This window comes from Nicotiana tabacum, chromosome 11 (genome assembly GCF_000715075.1).
Source record: "Nicotiana tabacum cultivar K326 chromosome 11, ASM71507v2, whole genome shotgun sequence".
In the NCBI taxonomy this organism is placed as follows: domain Eukaryota; kingdom Viridiplantae; phylum Streptophyta; class Magnoliopsida; order Solanales; family Solanaceae; genus Nicotiana; species Nicotiana tabacum.
Window position 1 is genome coordinate 153608142 of NC_134090.1, and position 13923 is coordinate 153622064.

Consider the following 13923-nt stretch of genomic DNA (forward strand, 5'->3'; position numbering starts at 1 on the left):
ATTGGTCAGCCCAAAAGACATCACCAAGAACTCATAATGACCATATCGGGTCCTGAAAGCTGTCTTAAGAATATTCGAGTCTCTGATCTTCAACTGGTGATAACCTGAACGAAGATCAATCTTTGAGAACACTCTCGCTCCGTGAAGCTGGTCGAATAAATCATCAATGCGAGGCAAAGATACTTGTTCTTAATTGTTACCTTGTTCAATTGCCTATAATCAATGCACATTCTCATTGTACCATCCTTCTTCTTCACAAATAGAACCGGCGCACCCCAAGGTGACACACTAGGCCGAATGAACCATTTATCAAGGAGTTCCTGAAGATGCTCCTTTAATTCCTTCAACTCTGCTGGTGCCATACGATACGGTAGAATAGAAATAGGCTGAGTGCCCGGCACCAGGTTAATACCGAAATCAATATCCTTGTCCGGTGGCATGCCTAGCAGGTCTGTAGGAAACACAATGGAAAAATCCCTCACAATTGGGACAAAATCAATACTGGGAGTCTCATCACTGACATCCCTCACAAAGGCTAGATACGAAAGACAACCCTTCCCAACCATATGCTGGGCTTTCAAGAATGAGATCACTCTTCTAGGAACATAATCGGTCACACCTCGCCACTCGATCCGTGGCACACCCGGTATAGCCAATGTGACTGTCTTAGCATGACAATCCAAAATAGCACAACACAGAGATAACCAATCCATGCCCAAAATGACATCGAAATCCACCATACTCAGTAATAATAGATCCACTCGGGTCTCCAAACCCCCAATAGTCACCACACATGACCGGTACACATGGTCTACAACAACTGTATCGCCCGCCGAGGTAGATACATGAACAGGTGAAGCAAGAAACTCATGAGGTGTACCCAAAATAACGAGCAAAGTATGATGACACATAAGAAAAGGTGGAATCGGGATCAAATAATACAAAGGCATCTCTGTGTCACACTAAAACAATACCTGTAATGACAGCATCTGAAGCAATATCATCGGGTCTGCCTGGAAGTGCATAGAAACAGGCCTGACTGCCACCTGATCGACCTCCCCCTCTAGGGCGACCCTTAGCTTACTGACCTCCTAGTGAAGTAACTGGCGCTAAAGCTATGTCTGACCCATTTGCTAAGATGAACTCGCAAGACGAGGAGGGCACTGCCTCCATATATGAACCATCTCACCACACTCATAACAACTCCCAGGTGATGGAGAAGGGGACTGAAGGGAACCCCTCGCACCGGAGTGACTAGCAGATGCACTCGGCATAGAAGAGCCCTGAATTGATGGAGCACGGGATGAACTCTGAGCTGGAAGGGTACTAAGTGATGACTGGCCCTGATGAGAACTGTGAGAACCATGACCTGATGATGCCCTACGATAACCTAGGCGAGCTGGCTGAGCATGCCTAAATGGACGGCATCTTCCGTGCTGAAACAGACCCCTCGAAGGAGTATCACTGTAACTACTAGATCCTCGAAGCCTCTTGGCCTCCCTCTCCTCGCGCCCCTCGCGACGAACAGACTCAATCTCACGGATAATATCCACAACCTCCTCGAAAGTAGCACCAATCACCCTCTCCCTAGTCATGAGAATACTAAGCTAATAAGTGAGGCCATCCACAAACCTCCTAATCCTCTCTCTATCTGTCGGAACCATCCAAATAGTATGACGAGCTAACTCGGAGAACCTAATCTTGTACTGCATCACAGTCATCTCTCCCTAATGCAACCACTCAAACTCTCTATGCAGCTCCTCTCTGCGGGACTGCAGCACATACTTCTCCAGAAAGAGAACAGAGAACTACTGCCAGGTAAGGGGTGCTGCACCAACAGGTCTACGCCTCTCAAAAGCCTCCCACCAAGTAAAGGCAGCTCTCGAAAACTAATAGGCAGTGAAAGCGACCCCGCTGGCCTCCAGAATAACCACTGTACGAAGCATCCTCTGGCACTTATCTAAGAAACCTTGGGCATCTTCGCCCTCTACACCACTGAAGGTCGGAGGCTGAACCCTACCAAACCTCTCCAATCTACGCTGCTCATCCTCCAGCATAGTAGGAACTACATAGTCCTGAGCAGCTGCAACCGACTGAGCTGGATGTGCCCCCAGCGTCTGAAGTCCCTGCACGACCTGCTCAGGTGTGCAAGCGGCGGGAGTCTGATTGCCTCCCCCGGCCTGAGAAGTAACTGCGGCTGTAGTGGCTGAAACTGCTTGAGCTAGGTCAGTGCAAACTGATAAGATCTGAGCCAAGGCCTCCTGAAGACCCGGAATCACAATGGTCACAGCTGGTGCCTGAGCTGGTGTTGTAGGAGTGTCCATAACTGGGACCTTATCCTAAACTAGGGCAGCTGGTGGATCTACGGGTGCTGCCCTAACTGCTCTGCCCCTACCACGACCACGGCTGCATCCTCAGCCTCTGGTAGCCACGGCCAGTGGTACTGGTGGTCGTCCACCCTGACCGGTAGCACGTGTCCTCACCATTTGTGAGAGAATAGAACAAAAGAAGTTTAGTGCTCAGATCAACAAATTTGCATGACAAGAATTTCAAGGATATGAAGTTTTTCCTAAAGGTTCTAAAACCTCTCGAGGATAAATACAGACGTCTCTGTTCCGATCCGCGAGACTCTACTAAACCTGCTCATGACTCGTGAGACCTATGTAACCTAGGCTCTAATACCAACTTGTCACGACCCTAAACCTAGACCCGGTCGTGATGGCGCCTCTCGTGAAGATAAGGCCATCCGACACTTTCCCATTTCCAATTATTAACATTTAAACCATAAGAAATAAATCTAAAGCATGATAAGATAATCCAAAGTTAACAGATAATAGCATAATTTATGGAAATACAGCCCAACATAGCTCGATACCGGGTTGTCACTAGTCATGAACATCTAATAAAATGGAACACTCCAAATCAACTACAGAGTTTAATACGGAAAACCAAGAACATGAAGAAGTAAGATAGGGAAGAGCTCCAGGCTGCGAATGCTAACAGCTACCTAAAGACTCCTCGGATCCGCCTGAGTCGAAAATGATCAACACTCGGGAGCGGGACTAGATACGCCTAAATCTGTACACGGGGTGCAGGGAGTAAAGTGAGTACTCCAACTCAGTGAGTAACGAATGTAAATAACGACTAAAACTAAGAAAACTCGTAAGGCACAAGACATTCTATAATGAAGCAGTAAAATCATTTAAAAGCAATAAACCAATGAAATTTAAGCAAAATCCTTTTTCAACAAGAAAACAGGTAATTGACGAGCAGTTAAGGTAAAGTAAACAAATAGAAGTTCGCCTCTCAGGCACAGTATCAACAAATCCGCCCCTCGGGCAATATCTCAGAATAGTACTAGCCCCTCGGGCTCAATCTCACATCACAATGGGTACCCGCGCTCACTGGAGGTGTGTAGACTCCTGGAGGGGCCCCTTACGGCCCAAGCGCAATATCAAACCATCTCGTGGTATCATCACTGGCCCTCGGCCTCATATCAATCAAGCTACCTCGTGGCGTACATATCTCAAGCCCTCAACCTTATAATTAGTATCAAATGTTTCCTCACAACATAGGCCCTCGGTTTTACTCAGTCAAAAATCCTCACAAGCCCCCTGAGCAATAGTAAAATAGTGTTTCTCAGCCCAAAAATCATTTAAAATATCATTTAAGTAATAAAACTGAGTAAACATGGCTGAGTATGAAAATAGCATGACTGAGTTCAAATATAAAGTCAAATAGTGAGGAAATATCAGTAAAAAGCCCCGAAGGGTTCAAACAGTTGGCACAAAGCCCAAATATGACATTCAGCTCAAATAATGATGATAGCAAACAGTTTTCAATCAAATACGCGGTAAAATCATCAATCGGGATGGACCAAGTCACAATCCTCAATAGTGCACGACCCCACGCTCGTCATCAAGCATGTGTCTCACCTTAATATAGCACTACAATGTGTAATTCGGGGTTTCAAACCCTCAGAACATCATTTGCAATTATTACTCACCTCGAACCGGCTAAATCTCTAGCTCGCGACGCCTTTGCCCCCTCGAATTGGCCTCCACACGCGTTGAATCTATCCAAAATCAGAACGAGGACGTCAATATATGCTAAGGGAACGAAGCCCACGTGAAAACAATCAATAAAGGGCACAAATCCGGAAATTACCAAAACCCGACCCCCGGGCCCACGTCTCGAAATTTAATAATTTTTACATCAATGGGTTCCTTACCTCCCCACGAGTTCATTGTCACACCTCTTTTTTACTACACCCCGAGAGGGTGTATAAGGGAGTTTTTTCAACTTAAAGTGACAATCGAAATGAGATTTATTATTTAAAATTCAGAGTTGCCACTTGGGATAATTTTTTGGTGTCCCAAGTCACCGGTTCAAATCTCGAATTGAGGAAAGGATTGACTCTATTTTACAGTCTGCGAACACAGAAATCCGGGTAAGGAATTCTGTTAACCCGGGAGAAGGTGTTAGGCATTCCCGAATTCCGTGGTTCTAGCATAGTCGCTCAACTGTTATATTTGGCCTATTTACTTGATTTTAAAAACACTTTTAAAACTTATGCATTTTAAATTATTAACCGCTTTTATTTAATTTAGGAAGATTCAACGTTATTTAAAACACGTCTTGAACCACGTCACATAAATGCACCCGTGGTCCACGACATATTTTATCTAACATTGTTGATATTTAGATTTGGGTCACATAAATGCACATTCAAGTTTAGAAAAGTAATTTAAATTACGCGCCTAAAGCAACTACGCATTTTTATTTGTGAGGGCCATGGAAATTTAACTAAATGGCATGCCTCAAATTCTAAGGATTTAAGATTATTTAAGTGAGGGCCGTGCATTTTGAGATTTTATTTGGCACGACGCACCTCGATTCTACCTTAAGAGTCTAATTAATTAATTAAGGATGGCTTAATAGGATTCTAATTATTTTTAGCTAAAGGTTCGACCCTATTGATTAACTAACAAACCTCATATTAAGAGACCAATCATCTAAAGGGAAATTGCTGCAACCGACAGCGAACTAAACGAGACCATTTATAAATGCCTTCACGCTCGGGCCCAAAATGAGCCCAATTATTGATGAGGAAGGACGTCCAAGGGCATGGAACATGCAAAGAGAATCTGAGATTGAACATCATTGACTGGGCTAGCATTGGGCCCAACTTTCAGAATCAAACAATTGTATGCAATCAAGGAAATGCAAATCGGCCAAGATCATAAGAAGCATGAGATTGAACTAATAATTTGTTCCTGAATTTTAAAAGTTCAAACACCATTCAACTAGCTGAAAATTCCGAGATTTTTCATCAGTTCCAACTTAAACAGGCTTGTGAACCAGTATGGCAAATCAACACATAACTTTATTCTTAAAACAGCCTTGTCTATTTTCCTTTTTCTCTTCACATGATTCTACATTAATTGCTACTCAAGAAAACTTAAATCAGTCAAACTCTTCTCAATAATAAACAACAACCAATCCAGAAAATTAGCATGTAAATTGCTTGGATCCCAAAGGTCACATGAAGATTCTCAACAAACATCTTCAAACTAATAGGTTTAAACCCCACATTTCACAAGATATCCAATACTAAACTGATTTATGCCAAAATTTAAACAAGACTAATAGGCAACTCAAACTATCCTCAACATGAGTTTATGATCACATATCAAAGGACAGCCAATTCTGAGCAAAACAACACATCACAGTGCTTTTAACTGCCAGACTACATATTATTCACTTTATCCCTAGCCTATACTTGTTATGATAGCTAGTTCAACACGAAATCATCACCAAACATGAACACTTGTTTCAACCAAAATTAAAGCAAGGCTAAGATTCATGTGCCTTGACTAAATCCATTACTGCAGCACCTTGACGGTCCCATGATAATGTACAGTGATAAGAACTAAACTACTAAAACACAAAATCAAGAATAGATACAATTGAAGCACAAATAAACTGATACTATGCTTTTAAACTTTCTGCTTTTCATTTCACTCTTCAAATCCAACATCACAATCAATAGGGCCTAAGAGTGTGTACCTGAATATCGAAAGAGAAAAAAAAAGATGAAGAATCAGCAGCAGCAAACAGCCTAAATCCCAGCAATGAAACAATGAACCCAAGAACCAAAAGCTTCAAACCAAATCTTCAAGTTCCCAAAATCAAACCATTTTTAAACCAGGTGAAGGAATTTGGGGTTTTTCAGAGAGTTCAGCTAGCAAGGAAGATCAGAAATCCTAAACCAAACAGAATTTGAGCTATTTATTTTTTACAAAGAAATGTGGAGAATTCAATGTTATTTCAGAATTGTTCTCAAAAACTCTGCCGTTATTTTTTTTATCTCTTCCTCTCTGACTTCAATCTTAAGTAATGATGCCTTTATAGGCAAGCTATTAGGGCATCAGAAATAAGCTAAGTTTTGCACATAAAACCTTTCATAATTTTTATTTTTGCCTAGGTACCCCAAGCCTAACACTCAGATTTTCAGAATAGTCCTAAAGGCACATTCCTAGCAGCTTCCTAAGTCAGTTACAGATTATTCTCCTAGCTTAAATTCCTAAATCTTCCCTCGAGCACTTTGTTTTTACCTAAATGAACACAAATGGGTATGGGTCAAATTGACCCAATGTTTCAATTCAAAACCTGGGCTAATCCCTTCCCTTTGGACCCAAGTCCAACTCAGAAATTCACAGAATAATCTAGAGGGCAGAAAAAATAAGAAGGCAATGCAGAGTCAAATAGATTTCTGAAACAAATGTTCTCCACGGCCCAAAACAATAGGAAAAAATTAAACAAAAACTAATCTAATGAATGCAAACAAACTAAAGAAAAATAACAATTTAACATTTAAACTAAACTAAAAAAACACAAGCAAGGATTATTTTGAAAAAATAGAACAAAAGAAGAAAAATAGAAGAAGATAAGAAAAAATGAAAAAGAGAAAGTACCGGAAATACCTATCAAAACTAAGTGGACCACAGTCTCGAACCAAGCTTCGATGAATCTTCAATTTTTTGGCCGAAATAGACCCTAATCGTGTGTTCTCGACTGAAAACACGCGATTAAAGTCAAATTCAACCTTAAATTTTCAAAAGCCTCGCCGATTGATTTTTGGGAATTTTAGGGTTCATAACTTCACTCTAAGATTCGAAGAGTCTGGGATAGATTCGAGGGAAAAGGGGTGTGAATTTCGTATGAGGGGGTCATGGGGTTTTTAGGGTATTATTTTGGGGGTGATTTGGGATCGGTGCCTCCACTGGAAAGGGCAAGGATCTTAAGGCGGCGGCCTAGGGTTTCATTTGGTCTCTGAGAGGTGAAGGGTTGAGAGAGACGAGTAAGAGAGGGGGGTTCTGAGGGGGGTGAGGGCATTTCGGACAGTTATATACCTATGGAGCTTCAGTTCTGGACCATCGGATTTAACGGGATCAACGGCTCAGATCAAGGGCTAATGAAACAGCGTCGTTTTGGTTTAAAATAAAGCTGGACCGGATATTGGAGCGGGTCTGGGCTGGACCGGTTGGGTATTGTGTATAAATCAATTGGGCTTGGGGAAAAATTAAACAAAAAGGCCCAAAAAATCCGATTCTTTTCTTTTCCCTTTTCAATAATCTTTTTAAGTCCTTTTCTTCTTCTTTTTTTTTTTCTAAAAATAAAAATAAAACAAAATCTGACTTAATTCCTAACCCAAATTATCCTAGCAAATTAAATTAATTAACCCTAATAATTACTAAAACTAATTAAATACCAACTCAAAGGAAACCCAACGAAATTCAAATCTAAAAATTGAACAATGCAAAATAAACCATTTTTGTGATTTTTCCATTTTTGTAAAGCAACTAAATTACTAATTGATTTAAAAATGCAAAATTAAATCCTAAATGCAAATGCAACACATTTTTTTTATTTTTTCATGAATTAAACAAAATAAACGTGCACAGACAAATGCAAGCAATTAACGAAAAATGCTACAAAAATCTACGAAATTATAAATAATGGGAAAAAATTATTTTACTTAAAGTTATGGGAGTAATTCACATAGGGCAAAAATCACGTGCTCACATTCATACATATCAAAAGTTCAGAAATCCGACCTCAAATGGTCCACCAAATCCTCAATCAAAGGCCTAAGTTCCCAAGCTCTAGTTTCCCTAATTTTCACCCTTAATTTCCATGATTTCTAGCTCTAATCCATGAAATAATATCATAGGAATGATTTTTAGGCCCAAATTCCTTACCTCAATGAAGTTGTTTTGAAATCCCCTCTCAAATCGCCCAAAAAGCTCCCAAGCCGAAGTAAAAAATGGTGAAATAACTCAAATTCGTGAAATGAAATAACTTATATATTCTGCCCAGTTGTTCCGCATCTGCGGCACAATATCCGCTTCTGCGGTACCGCATATGCTCTGCGGAAATCACTTAATGGGCCAAATCTGCATCTGCGGTCAACTCTCCGCACCTGCGACTCTGCAGGTGCGGTCAAATTACCGCATTTGAGGTTCCTGACACATCCTCCCAATTCCGGTTCTGTGGCTCCACTTCCGCACGTGATTTTTGCCTTATGTGAATTACTTCCATAAATTCAAGAAAAATGAATTTTTCCCATTATTTGTAATTTCGTAGATTTTTGTAGCATCTTTCGTTAATTGCTTGCATTTGTCTGCGCATGTTAATTTTGTTTAATTCATGAAAAATACAAAAATATGTTGCATTTAGTATTTAACTTTACATTTTTTAGATTAATTAGCAATTTAGTTGTTTTATAAAAAGTGGAAAATCACAAAAATAACTTATTTTTGCACTTTTTAACTTTAGATTTGATTTTTGATAGTTTCTCTTTTAGTTTGGTTTTTAATTATTTGTGGTAATTTAGAGTTAATGTCACGACCCAAATCCCGGTCGTGATGGCGCCCAGCACACTCCTAGGCAAGCCCGACCATTATTCAACACTTAACCCAATTTATCAAAAATAGCGAAAAAAATATCAATTAAGCAAGATTAAAGTACTGAAGATTTTAACAAAATACACAATATAATTTTACTAGGACCCGGTGTCACGAATCTGAGCCTCTAGAATACAGAATATCATCCTAATACATGGTATATCCAAAGTCTGATAATGCGGAAATAAAGAGATAGGATAGGAGGGAGAAGATCAATGGCTGCGAACGCCGTGCAGCTACCTCGATACTCCCAGAGGCTGGATCTGCTGATCAACTGGATCTACTGAGCCTGAGACTGCCCTGGATCTGCACACAAGGTGCAGGGAGTAAAGTGAGTACTCCGACCCAGTGAGTAATAAAAGTAACTACAGTCCGAAGATAAGAAAATGCAGTAAATACACAAAGTAAGCTAAAATCCAAATATACAACAACATATGAAACTGAGCAGCTAAACACCAGTATAAATACAAATACATGAATGCAATGCAATTCATATGATGGTACATTCCCGTACCCACTGCGGCGTGCAGCCCGAGCCATCCATATTTATTTATCGTCGACGGTGCTCACTAGGGGTGTGTACAGACTCCGGAGGGGCTCCTACAGCCCAAGCGCAATATCTTGGTCAGTCATTGTTACCTGACCGGTCAGCCATTGTTACCTGACCAATTTATATCATACAGTGCCATTGTTACCACTGTTCAAGTATATCATCCAGTGTCATTGTTACCACTATTTCAAGTATATCACACAGTGTCATTGTTACCACTGTGTCAAGTATATCACACAGTGTCATTGTTACCACTGTGTCAAGTATATCACACAGTGTCATTACTACCACTGTTTCAAGTCACTTTATAATCAGTCCAGAAAATAATATAATAAGCCCCTTGGGCATTTACAAAACAGAAGTTACCAGCCCGGAATACATTTAAAAATATCATTTAAGTTTTCAACACTTAGAATTATGGCTGAGTTTGCAAAACAACATTTAAAATCTTGGACTGAAATTAAATGATATGCAAATCATGCTAAGCCGTAATATCAATCCTCGAAGGATTTTACAAATCGGCACAAGGCCCCAAACATGGCATCAAGCCCAGTAATATCAATGAAGTATGTGTATCAATCACCAGTATAGTATAAACATCACACGGGGTGGACCAAGTAACAATCCCCAGTAGTATCCGACCCCGCACTCGCCATGGAGTGCGTGTCATGCCTCAATATAGTGTTACGATGTGAAAGTCCGGGGTTTCAAACCCTCAGAATAACATTTACATCTATTACTCACCTCTAACCGGCCGTAGACTAGTCCGTAATGCCCTTTCCTCTTGAATCGACCTCTTCGCGTGTCGAATCTAGTCAAAACCACAACGAATATGTTACAATAGGCTAAGGGAATATAACCCAATCGAAAAGACTCGAAAATGTCGAAAATCCCGAAATTAGCAAAACCCGAGCTCCGGGCCTACGTCTCGAAATTCAGAAATTTTTACATCAATACGACCTTATCTCTCCACGAGTCTATACATACCAAATTCACAAAAATCGGAGTTCATTTGACCCCTCAAATCACCATTTAATTCTCTTAAGTTTCAAGCCCTAAACCACCATTTTTGTCCATAAATTACTTGAGTTTTCAGCTCTAATCCATGTATTTAACTTGGAAATAAGTAGAAACAACTCACCTTTGATGCTTGATGAAATACCCCTTGAAATTCTCTCCAAAATAATCCAAGCCAAATGAAAGAAATGAAAGAAATAAGCCAAATCTGTGTTTAAAAGAATCTGCCCGTGTTTCGTCGAGTTGTACCTTGCAATTGTGCTATACAAGTTGTACATCCTATTAAAATTGTTCCTTGTCGGACACCTTCTGTTTAAACACCCATAACGTCTTGTATAAATATCCAAATGAAAAACGGTTTGAAGATTTAGAAACTAGACTCAAATATTTTTAATTTGATAGGTTCTACACCATATAACTCTTTATATATCCTAAGATATGAGCTTCTAAATCGGCTCCATGAAATCAGAAAATTTCTTGAGAAACTGCTCCACTAGTCATCTTCAATCAACCATAATTTTCTCTACAAATGTCCAAATTACAATTTCTTTAGCTTTCTGGAAACTAGATACGAAGGGATACAACTTTCGTTTTTGAATAATCTCAAAATTCCTTGTATATCAAAAGATATAGGTCTCCAAAGTACGCTCCACGACTGCACATTGTTGTCCAAAGACAGCTTAGCAGCAGAAATTGCAGCAGCTTTTATTTTCACTAAAAAGGCTAAAACTCCATCATACGAACTCGGAATTAGACGATTCTTATTCCTATGAGTCACAAATAATAATACAAACACAAACCTTCAATCGAAACTCAATTCGGAGCTCGTTTGCCTAGTTCAATACACATTTCGCTCGTTAAATAATTAACTCACATTTCACGTCAAAAACCCAATCGCGACTTGATGAAATTAAACCAAAATTTCCAGATCAGTCCTATAATTCATGATTTAAATTCTGGAAGTCTCGAAATCAAATTTGGATCTCTATAACTAAAAATGGACCCTTGGATCATTACATGCTTATGCTCAAAACGGCAAAAATCTTCCAAAAACTCTTCCAAAACTTATCCGAGCCTCATGGTACCCCGACCAAAAATGCCAACATAATTCATAACATCATTAAAACCTGCTCAAATCATCAAAACACCTCAAACAATATCAAATTACCCAAAACTCATCGAATTCAAGCCTAAGTTTCCAAAAACTTCCGAAAATACACTTTCGATCAAAAACCCGACCAAACGATGTCCGAATGACCTGAAATTTTGCACACACATCACAAATGACATAAAAAAGCTACAAAAATTCTCGGAATTCTATTCCGACTCCCGGATCAAAAATCTCACCTATCAACCGGAATTCGCCAAAATACTAACTTCGCCAATTCAAGCTTAATTCTACACCGGACCTCCAAAATTCCTTCTGATCACACTCCTAAGTCACAAATCATCCCATGAAACTAACCGAATCATCGGAATTCAAATCCGAGCCCTCTAACACATAAGTCAACGTTCGGTTGACTTTTCCAACTTAAACCTCCTTAAAAGAGACTAAGTGTCTCAAACCTTACCAAAATCATTCCGGAATAACTTCAAATTTTGCACACAAGTCACATTCGACATTACGGACTTGCCCCATCTTTCGGAACCACATTCCGACCCCGATATCAAAATTTCCACTTCCGGTCGAATTTTCTCAAAAACTTTCAAATTTCTATATTTAGCCAAACTGCTCCAAAATGACCTACGGACCTCCGAATTCACTTCCGATCGCGCTCCCAAATCCAGAATCACCATACGGAGCTACTCCGAGTCTTGGAATTCCAAACGGACATCAATAACACTAAAATGCATTTTAAGCCAAACTGATGAAATTTTTTCTAAAATGCTATCTTCCACAATAGGCGCCAAAATGCTCCCGGGTTATCCAAAACCCGATACGGGCATACGCCCAAGTACGAAATCATCATACGAACCTGTTGGATCCTTCGAATCCGAATTCCGAGGTCTTTTACTCAAAATTCCAATCCTAGTTCATTTCTTCAATTTTAAGCTTTCAAAATGAGAATTTCCATTTAGATTTGACTCCAAACTTCCTAAATTTTAATTCTGACCATACACTCAAGTCAATATACCTGAGATGAAGCCGCTCATGGCCTCAAATTACTGAATGACGCGCCGGAGCTCAAAACGACCGGTTGGGTCGTTACAATCTCCCCCACTTAAACATACGTTCGTCCTCGAACGTGCTGAGATACACTGAAGTAGTTCAAAATCACTTGTTTAACACATCATGCACCTTCCCATGCTACCACTACTCCGTTGAGCACATTAGCTCGATAATTCTGTAGATATACTTATTTATTCAAGCAAATAAGCCATTAGGCCCAATTCCAACATCCTGAATTTCCCTGCCAAGCCTATTTCCATCATACGACCACCATATCAATCTCCACATGCTGTACCCAAACATGACTGCATAACTTTGCTGAATTCACACTTTGCATCACTTACTCATAGAACCACAATAACATTCTTTAAATATAATGGTCGAAATTCCACGAATCTGATGCTCCCATTGCATCTCATGATCTACACAGGTCTTGCTCTAGTTTTTTTTTATTTTGTTTTTTTTCAACACCGATACGACTAAAGAGATGTGCCGAAATTCACAACCAACTGCTAAATCAACAATTCATTGGATCTACACTCATGACAAGTTCCATTACCTTGTCCCAAACCAAAGAATGATCTTTGCTCTATAATATACTTCATATAATCAGTTTGCACTGACCCCAAATCTAGTAACCTCGTCTCACCCAGTACGAACTGCTCAGGCAATAAGACACCTCAAACATAATCAAAAATCCCACAAGACGCCACAATGTGCCAGTGGGCTACCAATTCGAATGCGATACAAAAGGAAGGCAAACTCTGGGAGGAACTACTCAACTCGCACACTAACATGGACTTCCTCAGAAAACAGTGAAACAGAACACATAAAAGCAAATATGGGCAATGAACTGAACATCACACTGTTGCGGCGCACAACCCGATCCAAACAACATACCCATGGCGGCGTGCCACCCGATCCACATATAGGACTCACATAAGGAGATATACGTCGAGCTGAATAGCTCATCACATCAAAATACCAAACATCGGTCATAAACACACTAAGGTGCATAATATCATTCCCAAGGAAACATATAGCGCTATAGGCTACAAACTCAAGCACAACTGAGGTACGATACATGATCTAAGTCTCATCCTGCTCATATAACATCACCGCTGAGCGGAACCTCAACACATAAGGAATTTACCATGCCGTCTCACAACTCATACAGTGCAATATATCTTTACATGCATTAACTAACCACGAAATAA